At 36.8% G+C, this 12,514-nt stretch overlaps 1 protein-coding gene across 2 annotated transcripts in view; it reads right to left on the bottom strand.

Moving 5' to 3' along the window:
• Window positions 1-12,514, bottom strand: part of MBD5 (methyl-CpG binding domain protein 5) — a 442,356-nt gene that overhangs the window by 132,651 nt on the left and 297,191 nt on the right. The gene's annotated exons all lie outside the window — the stretch shown is intronic.

The following is a 12,514-nucleotide window of genomic DNA, read 5'->3' as shown; positions in this document are numbered from 1 at the left end:
ATTTCATCTGTTATAAAACATGACACACTTTTAACAACAGACCATAAAATTAAGACCAGAAATCTAAGGAACAATAATGATTTGCATAGTCTATGAATTTTTACATTCACTGCATTCTTGAATATTCAAAATAGCAGTTGGCCAGGTGGACTGAGAAGTAGGTAAGAAGGAAGAGGAGAATAGGGATCATCCTCATGGAGGATGGGTTACTTCAGGTCATCATGCCTAACTTGGGGAAACAGCAGAGGATAGCTTTGTATGCTATGGAGATCACAAATATGTGTCAGATTTGTAGAGTTTAAAATACCTCCTTGTGTTGACTTTCATCATATCATACTTTTAAATATAGCATTTAAAATTTGTGATACACTGTTAGTAAGCTTAGTTCCTGTGTGAACACTGGTAGTCATCTGAACTCTGTGGGCCTCAATTCACTCTTCCATAAAATAAGGAGGTTGCAAGAGCATAAACTACTGGGAGAAAAATTCATAATTCAACAAGAACTGAAGAAAAAAATATCAAAAGGCAGTTTGGCAGAAATTAGGTTAAACTAGCATTTTAGACCACATAATAAGCTTACATAAACAATACATCTACAATGATTTAAATCTAAATGCTCACATTATTAAAAACAATTAGAAGAGAAAGATTTACCAAAGAAGATAGAGGTGATCATAAAATATAAAACACTATAAAAATCTTTTGCCTAAAGAAAATCAAAGTAGAAAGAAAGGGAAAAAAGCCTCAATTAGAAAAGAAAAATTTCAAACATCCCTAAAACATGAGATAAGTATCTGTGATTTAAGAACCAAAGTCATTCTCCATAGTTAAACAGTCAATGGACATGAAGAGTTTAGAGAGGGAGAATTGCAGCTATCAGTGACAATATGATAAAATGCTTCAACTTACTAATAATAACAAAAATTTGATTAAACATTGAAATTTCACCTAAAACCAACCAAACTCAAAAAGATGACAGAAGACTGAAGTGGTAAGTATAAGAGGGTCTAAAAAATACACAGCTGATGCCATTCCAAAATAATTTTGACTTTTGTCAGAAAAGTCACTAAACTATTCATATATTTGGGTTAGTGATTTTACAACTAGGTCTGTACTGCAAGGAAATCAAAGACAGAAAAGGCTCATTATATAATAAAACATTCATGTAAGCATTTTTTTGTGGTACCAAACAGTGGAAACAATGTAGTTGCCCATCCGCTGGAGAATGGATGGTTAAAAATCAATGGTATATGCATGTAATAGAAAGATGAATATAAAGAATTCAGAAAAGTATGGGAAGACTTATATGAATGGATAGAGAGGGAGGGGGAATAATATTTAAAATGACTACATTAATGAAAATGAAAGCAACACTGAAAGGCTGCTGAACCTCAGGTAAATATAATGACCAGTCTTGGTACAATAAAACTGATGATGAAATGCCATTCCTATCTATCTGTACAGAAGCAGGGGGCCATGCTGCAGAATGTTCCTTATTTGGTCAGATACAGTTGCCAGGTTGATTGGTTTTGCTTAATATTTTCTTTGTTATAAAGGAGGGCATTTTGGAAAATAATGTGTAATATTTAAAAAGTATTAAAACAACAAAAGAATTAAAATACGGAGACTGAATTATACATGATTTCTAAGGAAAATCCCAAATCTAGCTCTGTGATGTCATGCTCCCAAGAACCTTTCCAAATTTGAATTATTATAGAAAACCTTCTAATATTCGTTGAGTGGAATGAACAGTTTCATTTTCTACAATATGTCTCTTAGCAATCATTCTTACAGTTTCCATCTTAAGCATATCAAAATTTTAAAAAGGGTCAGAAAATGAAAATCATTGAACTGAAAATCTTAAGAAATAAACTATATGAATTTGGGCATTATCAGTATAAGGAAAAATAAACAGATTAATTTTGGCTACTGCACATAGCACTGTGGTAACTCTCCAGAAATACAATATCTATGAATTACCAAATGAAGTAAACAATTAGTTCAATAAATATTTATTGATTCCTTAGTATGTGCAAGGTACTATGCTAGGAAGTATTGTTGGGACAAGCAGATAGTCTCCAAAGGTGAATACTTTGAAAGTGACAATATTCATTTCACAGAATAACAGAGTTTTCAAGCTGGAAGGGATCTCCACAGCTATCTAGTCCAACCCACACTCCAAGGGAATTTCAAACAATTATAGCATTCCCAACATTTGGTCTGTATGTTCAACACATTGACTCCTGAGGCAGCCATTCCATTTTTGATAGCTCTAATTGTTGGATTATTCCTGACAAATAAAAATTTGTCTTTTTGTAACTTCCAACCACTGGTCCTGGTTTTGTCTTCTCAGGCAAAAAGAAAAGCTAATTTTTGAAGACTTGAAGAAAGATAGGTCTCCTGCTACCTTGTATCTTCTCCTGGCTCAAAATCCCAGTTCCTTTAGCCTAGTCTGCTGTTTGCCCTCTGGACAGTCTCCAGCTTAAAGAGGTCCTTCAATGGAACACAATACTATAAATGTCATCTTCCCAGAGCAGACCTACTGTCTCCTTACTTCTGGAAACTATGCCTCTTTTAAAGAAGCCTAAGAACATATTTATTTTTCTAATAGGCACAGAACACAGTTGATTTATAGTGTTTGCAGTCAACTAAAACCCCAGATTTCTTTTAGAAAAACTCTCACCTAACCATATCTTTGCCATCCTGAACTTATGAAACTGACTTTTTTGAACCAAAGTGTAAGATTTTATATTTATCCTTATTGATTTGCATCTTAATAGAGCCAGTCTGATGCTCTAACTTATCAAGATCTTTTTGGATCCTGCCTGTCTTGCAGAATCTCAGCCATCTTTCCTATCAACATCTCATTAACACATCTGTCAAAGTGATATCCCTAAAGCACAGGTCTGTCACTAGCTTTCTCAATAAATTCCATTGGCTCGCTCTCCCTCCTGGAACCAAATACTGACCTTTCTTTTTGGCATTAATAGCCTTTAACAATTGGGGTCCGACCTACTTTTCTAGGCTTCTTATGCCTTCCTCCTTTTCAATCACCTTATGTGCCAGCCAAACTGGCCTTCTCACTAGTCCTTAAAGTAACATTTTTTCTCTGGCTTTAGCTCCTCTGCCCATGCTGTCTCTCATGCCTAGAATGCTCTTCCTCTTTCCTCCAGCCTCTCAGAACCCTTAGCTTCCTTCAAAGCTAGGCTTAAATTCCATCTCCTATATGAAGTCTTTCTTGAGACCATAGCTGCTTCCATTTCCCACCAGAAATTTGTTTTGCATATGTTTATACATGTACATGTTGTCTCCACCAACAGAATATAAACTTCTTGATAGTAAGGACTGTTTCATTTTTTTGTCTTTGTATTCACAGTGCCTGGAATACTCTAAGTGCTTAAAAAAAGCTAATTTAGTGAATGGTCATCATTTGTACTCACATTAAAGTTATTGATAAAAATGTTAAACAGCACATATCCTTGAGGCACTCCACTGGAGACCTTCTACCAAGCTGAAATTGAACCAGTCATTATTAATTTTTGAGGCTAGGTATTCAGCCAGTTGAGAATTTATCATTTTATATTGTTCCTTTGCCTACATTAATACATATGTTCCACAAGAACAGTATAAGATCCTTTATAAAGTACTTGGGTAAAATCTAGCTAAATTACCTCAGTAAGTTGAAGTCAAGTCCACTGGCATAGCTAGAATTTGTCAACTCTATTCCTTTTACTTTTTTCAAAAACTGGGACATTTGTTCTTCTCAAGTCATGCAGGATACCTCTTCCCTTTTCACTTATCTTTTGTCACTGATAATGACTTAACAATCCTATCTGCCAGTACTTTCACAACCTGAGAATGAAATTTACTTGGGTCAGATGACTTGAAAACATCAAGAGCAATGAGGTACTTTCTATCTCTAGCCATCTATACCATAGATGGCACCAGACTGTGCACCCCCTTCTAACTTGTTACTATAGCTCCTGCCCTGGGTCCTGGGCTCTAGGCTCCACATTGGTGAGACTCATCATAGTACATACCATGTACCATTCATTCCAGCTCCCCCCTAGGCCCCACTCCTGCTTTCTTATCTCTAGTTTTAGGAACACTAATCAAATCAATCATACTATTCCTGGAAAGGACATGTCAGTAAATTGCCTTATGGCTCCACTCACCATCCCTAGATGTATTAGATGAAAACAACCCTTCATGGCCACTACTCCTCTATGTGTTTTTTTTTTTACTATTAGAGTATAAGCTCTGTGAGGGCAGGAACTGTCTTGTTTTTGTGTATTTGTATCCCTACATTTTATATTTTGTATCCCAGCACTTAGAATAGCATCTGGCATGCAGTAAGTTCTTGGAAGGATTTTTCAGACTTCTAGCAAAGGTGGCTGCCTATACAGAGAGGCTGGCAACTCACTTCCCATACATCTACACCAGCAAAGCCCAGAAGTTCATACCAGAATGAATAATCATCAAAAAAGGCAGGTGCAGTGCAGAAAGGACTGGACTTGAAGAAAGGAAGACCTGCATTCAGATCCTGCTTCTGATACTTACTAGTTGTAAGACCCCGAGCAAGTCACTTAACCTCTATGCACTTCTACTAACTTCATCTGTAAAATGAGGATGATAATAGTGTCTATATACCAGGGTTGTTGTGATGATAAAATGAGATAATATTTGTAAGGAGATTTACTTTGTAAACTTTAAAGCACTAAGCAAATGCTAACTACATATTCAATGAGAAATAATATAAATTGAATTCTTCTATCTAAGAATTGCAGAAAAAGTCAGCCAGCAGCCAGCAGTCTATGGACAACAACTGCTACCAGCAAATCCAATGCCAGAGGATGCAAACAAGCCAGAGAAGGCCTTAAGAAAAGCATAATCAGCAGGGCTTGCTATATGGAGGTAGCAGGAGAGGGCTCTCAAAGAAGATTTGGCAACTTCTACTAAAAATGAGAGGAGATACTGGAATATGATATTCCAAGAGGTAAAAGTTATGGGTTTACAAAGAAGAACCACATTCTGCAAAGCCTAGTAGAATCCTACAGGATAAAAAAATGTCTCTTTAATTGAATAGAGGATCATCAACCATTCCTCATGAAAAGATCTGACTTGAATAGGAACTCTGAAATGCAAATACAAGAATCAAGAGAAACCTATAGAGGCAAATTTATTTGTGCAACTGGAAGGGGATGTATGTAACATTTTAATAGAGAAGAAACAGGTATCCCTAAAAAACAAAGGATGTTGACTGACTTAAATAAGAAAAATAGAGTGCCTAGGGGGTGAATTGGTTCTGTTTTCAGGGTTTAAGGAGAGAAAATAAAAGGCAGAGCAAAAGACTACACTAGCAAACAAAAGGAGGAGAAGAAAGAGGTGAAAATTGCTGTTTCAAATAATTGGCATTTGTGAGAAGTATAAAAGGGAAGATTACAAAAGGAATAAGACAAAGGGCCTATTCTCTAATAGCTGCCAAACTAATTGAAGAGAGAACAACACAAACAAAACTGAGAATGACAGTAAAATGCAAGTGCCAAAGACGTGGTACAGAGAATAAGTTCTACCAGAGTTCAGAGGAAGGAGAATTTGCCTTTGACCCCTTGTGATCAGGAATTTGATTTCACAGTTGAAAGAGGATATTCAAGTAGGATGAATAGCAATGAATAAAGACATATAGGCAGGAAAGCACAAAATATGTTTTAGGGGACAGTGAATAGGCCAATCTGATTACAGTGGTTAATATAGAAGAGGAATGAGAAATAATATCGAAAAAAGAGGTTGGGACAAGTCTATCATGAGACTTAATTACTAGGTGGAGGAATTTTAATTTGTCCCACTGACATTAGAAAGTCACACAATGATAGAATTTCAGGGTTGGAAGGGCCTCAGAAGCCTTCTAGAGCAAATGCGAAAGTAGAAAAGGTCTCCCTCCAGGCTATACATTGCCATTTTTCTTAACTGACTTCATATAAACATGAACTCAAGGCCCCATCATCTCCCAGATTGCTTAATGTAGTTCCCAGAAATGAAGTGAACACAACATCCCAGAATGGGAGTGGGGTAGTCCTGACCACAGTAGAGTACAACCTGGTTATTAACCTAGTATTTTAAGGCATATCCCTCTCTGTACTGCTTGAACTTACACTGAAAGTCTCTGAGCAGATGAGTAAGATGATCAAAGTTGCATTTTAAGAAGATTAATGTAGAAACATTATGTAAAATATATTGCTATGGGGAGATACTGGAAGTAAGGAAATCAAATGGGAGGCTTGTCTAGGAACAAAGTAATAAGTTTAACTTTTACTATTAACAATGATAAATACTGCTACAACTATTGAAAATAGAAATAATTATGGAATCTGAAAGGTAGAATATCAACTAAAAAAATCACTAGAGAAAAAAGTGCTCAAAGTTAATCTTAAATAAATTGTGATAGAAATTAATGAAATAAAATATTCTACATATTACAATAGTGTATTGATATACTTAATTTTAAAAACTAGCATTTGATAAAGTGTATGCTAATTTAAAGAATCTAAATTCATTTTTTCCCTTAAAAATTTAAGTCAAGGGGTGGTACAATGGATAGAGTCAGTAGCACCTGAGTTTCAATCCAGCTCAGACACATAACACTTACTAGCTGTGTGACTCTGGGCAAGTCACTTAACCCCAATTGCCTCACCACAAAAAAAAAAATTAAGTCAAGATATAAAATATACATAATGACAAAAATATAAAAACAGATTAATCGGGACAACAACAAAGAATAAAAATAAAATCATTCACATATGCAAAACTGCTCAAGAGAACCTTGAGAAACACTGTGGGCTTATCTTCTCTCCTATCCTTTGATATGTCTGTTTATCCTGCTGAGCTATTATGGCAGGCATGTCTCCTTGATAGATGGATATAACAACTTTACACATATTAGTTACTGAATATTACTTTCTTTGTTTGGAATCTTGCCCTTTATATATGCTTGGAAAGATTTTCTGGCAGGGTAATCTTATTCTTTAAAGCAATTAAAGAGCACTGATACCAATTTGTTGGTTTTTACTATTAGATGTTTTTTGTAATAATTGAGTATGATGCTGGCCAGCTAGGTAGCACAGTGGATAGAGTTTAGGGCCTGAAGTCAGGAAGACCTCAGTTCAAATCTGCCCTTAGACACCTACCAGCTGTGTGACACTGGGCAAGTCACTTAACCCTGTTTGCTTCAGTTTCCTTCTCTATAAAATGAGCTGGAGTAGGAAATGGCAAACCACTCCAATATCTTTGCCACGAAGACTCCAAAAGGGTTAATGAAGAGTCAGACATGACTGAACAACAAGAAGTACAATGCTAAGATTCAGAAGGCATAGCTGATTTGAATTTATAACTTATGCCTGTTATCTGATTAGCAACATTTGTAATCTGCGATTTCATTCCATTTTCCCAAGCTAAGATAAAATGGTACAAACTATATATTTATAAACTAATACTATTTTAATTTAATAAGTTTGCTGAATTGAATTTTAATTTATACACAGTTCTAAAATAAGTTTTAAAAAGGCTCACTGTATGACAGAGTTTACCTTCTTTTATAATCTTATAAGAATGCTTGAAATGAAAATTTGAATGTCATTAATTTCTTGAATATCTTAGAATGTCTTGAATGTATTGAAATATAAAAAGGGTACACTCTAAATTATGAATCTATATGAATGCAGGTGGGCTGTCAAAAAGTACAAAGTATCATTAAAGGTTAAATAATATTTAGAGAATAAAAAAAGTGAAGTTTATTATTCTATCAAGAGAATCGGAGTACAGCTTTTGACTTTGTTGGATCACCTGGCACCACAGTAGTATACATAGAAAACACGTCCCTCCAAAAGAAAGGTTAGGGAAAAACTTTAATAGGGAATACTCTAAACTTAGAAATAGACGACAGTTATAAAAAGCTTTACAAATAAATAAAAATTGTTGCTGTTAAAATAATAATGAAGATCTTAGACTGCATGGGAAGAAACAGGCGTATCCATATTAAGAGAGATAAGAGTCCCCCAGATTCTGTGTTGTCCACATTACATTTGGAGTACTGTGTCTGGTTAGTATGATTTTTTAAAAAGGACACTGATAATTAGAATGTATTGGGTGGGGGAGGGTTGCAGTGATGAGGATGGCAAGGCCCCATATGGAAATTGGGTTTATTAATTACAAGTTCAATAAGGCAACAGTGTGATGTGAAAACCAAAAAAGCTGATGTAATCTTAGACTTCATTAAACAGAAGTGAACAAAACCATAACAATAGAAAAGTTTTGCTCTGGTCAGATCAGAGACCATAAGTGCTCAGTACTGTTTGTCATACATTGAGAGACATTGTCAAATAGAAATACCTAGAAAGAGAAATAAATAGGGCAAAAATGGGACTTGAAACCATGCCCAAGAAAGGACTCGTAAAATAATTTGTTTATTGTGACTTTATAGAAAAGAAACTGGGCATCGAAAATTGCCTACTAAATGTGAAGGGTTATGAAACTAGAAGAAGAGTACTTATTCTGTGTTACTCCTGAGGGGCAGAATGAGACATAATGGGTGGAAATTAAAAGGAAACAGTTCTAGACTCAGTAAAAGGAATGACTTTCTAATAATCACAGATAGCTTAAATAACAATGGAAAGAGTTGGCAAAGTAGCACCTAGTTACTAAAAATGTTCATTGTTGGTTGAGTTCTTTATAAATGTTTAGAAAGGTCTTCTGGCATAACTTTCCAGGCTGGATGACCATTTGTCATAGACAAAGTAGAAGAGACTCCTACACTGGGTGGGTGCTAGCCCAGATGATGTCAAAGGTCACTTCTAACCATAAAATTCAGTGTAAATTAGGAGAAGCTTACAAAAATAGAAAGTGAGACATTACAGTGGAGTAGAAGTATGGTGGTATGATTTTACATAGCTATAACACAGTGCATAAAAAGCTGGCCTGAGAGTCAGGAAGACCAGGGCTCACTTGTTCTTGTGACACATACTATGTTTTCCTGGGGCAAATCACTTAACCTCTCAGTGCCCCAAGCAATTCTTTAAGGCTATACATCTAAGAACAATTTCGCATTTGTATTAGTAGATAGTTTCCCAAATGGGAATCATTTACATCAATGAAACCTTATGTCTACTCTGAAAAAAGCTTAAAAAACTAAAATTCTAAACTCCAGTAACATGACTATGTGGAAATTTATTAGGTCCACAAAAAAAAAAATTCTCTACTAGGCTTTAACCTCCATAAAACGAAGGATTATATCTTATCTAGACTTTTTACATATTCTGTTTGAAAATGTACTTGATAAATATCTGTTGAACTAATTAAATTTCTTTCTCTTTTTTTTCTGTTTTTTTTTTTTTTTGCTAGGCAATGGGTTTAAGTGACTTGTCCAGGGTCACACAGCTAGTCAAGTATCTGAGGCCGGGTTTAAACTCAGGTCCTCCTGACTCCAAGGCTGGAGCTCTATCCAATGCACCTCCTAGCTGTCCCAAAATTTGTGTAATATTAAGGACAATCCTAAAGAACAGAGAAATATTGGGAGTACTTCTGAAGATCTTAAATGGAAGGAAGCTGAAAAGCCTGACTGTTTCACTACATTCCATCAAGGATTAATAAAAAAAGTACTAGATTAATCAAGGAAAATCTCTAATAAGTGCATTGTGACAACACAAGTCATCCCAAAGAGATAGTAAGAAGCCCACGGGGAAGAAGGGTCCAATCAGAAAAGCCTTGCCTGAAAGCACTGAGGAGAGAAGCTTAACCAAGAGTGGGTCAGGGAAGTCAAAAGCCTACAAGTCTGCACCATGCAGGAGCAGGGAGATGAGAGCCTATGCCAAGATCAAGCCAGATACCTGGGACCTGCAGTTTTGTGACTCTGAGCCTGGTTTTGGGATCAGAAGCTGGCAGGATCTGGGCTGCCGCTCTGAATCAGAACACCCCACGCTGATAACTCCTACTGCAGGTTACTAGTCAGCAGCTCCTAACATCATTGAATAACACAGCACCAATGACCCAGACATCAGATAATACAGTTCAGTGCTAAAGAGGGTTTCACCATTCTTTTCAGAAGGGAATAAAGCCTAGTCCTAACAGAAACCCCAATTCAAGAAGTAAGGTTAGACAGTAACAGAGGCTGAACAAAGGTGGCTGACGAAAAGGAAGCAATACACCTGGCTCTGCCCTACCCCACCCCCAATCCCAATTTCTTCCAAAGAGATCTAGAAGATGCATCAGAGAAAATTTTGATGGGGAAAGTCAAGAAAGAGATACAATAATCCATTTTTTTCAGCCGAAGTTGGCATTGGCAGAAAGTTCTGGTGAAGAAGCAGATGGGGTCTGGTCAAGATTGGTTACTCAGAGAATACTCCAGTATACTTTTTTGTGCATGGAGAGGCTCTATACTAGGGCAAGAGGAGGTCTTGGAACCATAAGGCATCACTGCAGCGGGAACTGGTGCCATCTGGAAGCTTTGTCATCCACCACCTGGTTCTGGGTCACATGGATTGATGCATCATGAAGAGGGGACCTGTAGGCCCGGGGGCAACAATAGACCCCAGGCTGTGTATAGAAGCAAGCAGCACAGATGTAGCTCAAACTCTAGTTGGAAAGTGGGGTCTACCACTCTGAAGCCTGTAAAAAAATAGTCAGGGTAAGAATCTCAGACCTTAAGGGAGTTATGCTTCTGTCACTCAGAAGCAGCAGAGCTTCCCAGGTGCCTGATAGTGGTTAACTCCAGCAACAGCTATTGTTTCTCAGATCCAAACTCAGATCAGGAACTTGCACAGCTCACATTAGGGAAGCAGCTCTCAGACTCTGCCCTGAATGAGACAACTGTAAGAGTGCTGAAAACTTGCAGGTCCCCCACATGAGCTGACCCCAAGATCTTGGAACGATGAAGCACTTACTATCCCAAGAAAGTATCAAGAGGAGGCTGGTCCTAACATCAAGTCTGAAGACAGGAAGTAGGCTATAAGAATAAGCAAGCAAACAAACAAAAGAATCCCATCATAAAAAGTCATAATGTTAACAGGGAAGCTCAAGACACAGCCAGAGAAGAAGAGAATGTCTCAAAACTATCTACGAGCAAAGCCTCAAAGGAAAACACAGTCCATACTGAGGAGGCAGAGTAAGGCTCACACAAAAGTTAGCAGCCATAATTATCAAGAACTGAAGAGCTTAGAATATGATGTTCCAGAAAGATGTTGGCTTATAAATAAGAATTTACCCAGCAAAACTGCATGTAGTGTTACGATGGGAAAAAAAGTGATAGGAAAAGAAGGTGGATTTTTGCTTTTTATAATTTATTTCCTTTCCAAGTTCACATTCTATGGGATTTATAAATCCAAAATTAAGAACTGCGATCATTGGCATGGATAAAAACATATACATTTCTGATGTTAAATCATTTGACAGTGCCAAAGTGGTGAGATTTTTCTTAGTAGATCTTTAGTGCATATAGCTGCAGAACAGTTAACAGGTCAAATTTCCAGAGGAATTTTTTCCTCGGATGATCATGGTGGGACTGGGCTAGAAGTAGGGTCATTGGTCTAGGGGGTATGGCTATTTTCAGAACTCTTGGGATAAGGGTTCTGGGCTCTCTCCATCAGGGTCTGAGGATAGGTGGTGGTCAAGGAGGCAGTTGTGATTTGACTTGCCTTATACAAGATATTTCTGGTATCTCCCTTTAGGTTTTTTGGTGTTTCTTCTAGGATGGCTTGCCTACCCTGCAGGTAGCAATTGGTAGTCATGATTGTATTGACAGGCTTAACAGTATGGCTAGTCCTATCACCACAGGCTCATTTTCATGCTGCAGGTCCTGAGCTGGTAAAAAGGCCAGTAGTTAGAGAGTGCTACTATTCTAACAGCTATTGGGCTTACCTGCTAATTAGTGGCAGGAGGTCAGCTGGTATTGGTGGTAGACCTGTTATCCAAAAGGGTCACTCTCTCAGATGAAGATATGGGGGTAGGGTTGAGATGCACAATAGACAACAGAGATTCACAGTTACATGTATATCCTCTCCTCCTGATCTATAATGCATATGGAAATACTAATTTTATTTGGTGCTTGTTAGTTAAATTCAGGATGAAAATTTTAAACAAAAAATTTACAAAAAATGATTAAAGATGATATGAGAGCTCTAGAAAAGAATGAAAGTATTAAGAGGAAAAAACAGAAGAATAAACAGATTATAGTATAGGGATAACAAAACCATACTTAAGGAACAGACTCCTTCAAAATTAGATTGGACCAGAGAGGGAGAGATCAATGATGCCATGAAGCAAACAGAAATACTAAAACAAAGTAAAAAGACTAAAACTCGGTCAGGAAATGTAAGATATCTCTGATAGAAAGAAAAAAAACTGATCTAGAAAACAGGGCAAGAAGAAATCTAAGAAACAGTGGACTACCTGAAAACCTTGACCATAAAAGTCAATGAAGAAATGATGTATGAAACTTCCCAGACCTATTAAAGTCAAAAGGTAAAGT

This window comes from Phascolarctos cinereus, unplaced genomic scaffold (genome assembly GCF_003287225.1).
Source record: "Phascolarctos cinereus isolate Bilbo 61053 unplaced genomic scaffold, phaCin_HiC Scaffold_726;HRSCAF=1367, whole genome shotgun sequence".
In the NCBI taxonomy this organism is placed as follows: Eukaryota; Metazoa; Chordata; class Mammalia; order Diprotodontia; family Phascolarctidae; genus Phascolarctos; species Phascolarctos cinereus.
This window is presented reverse-complemented; position numbering and strand designations above follow the sequence as displayed.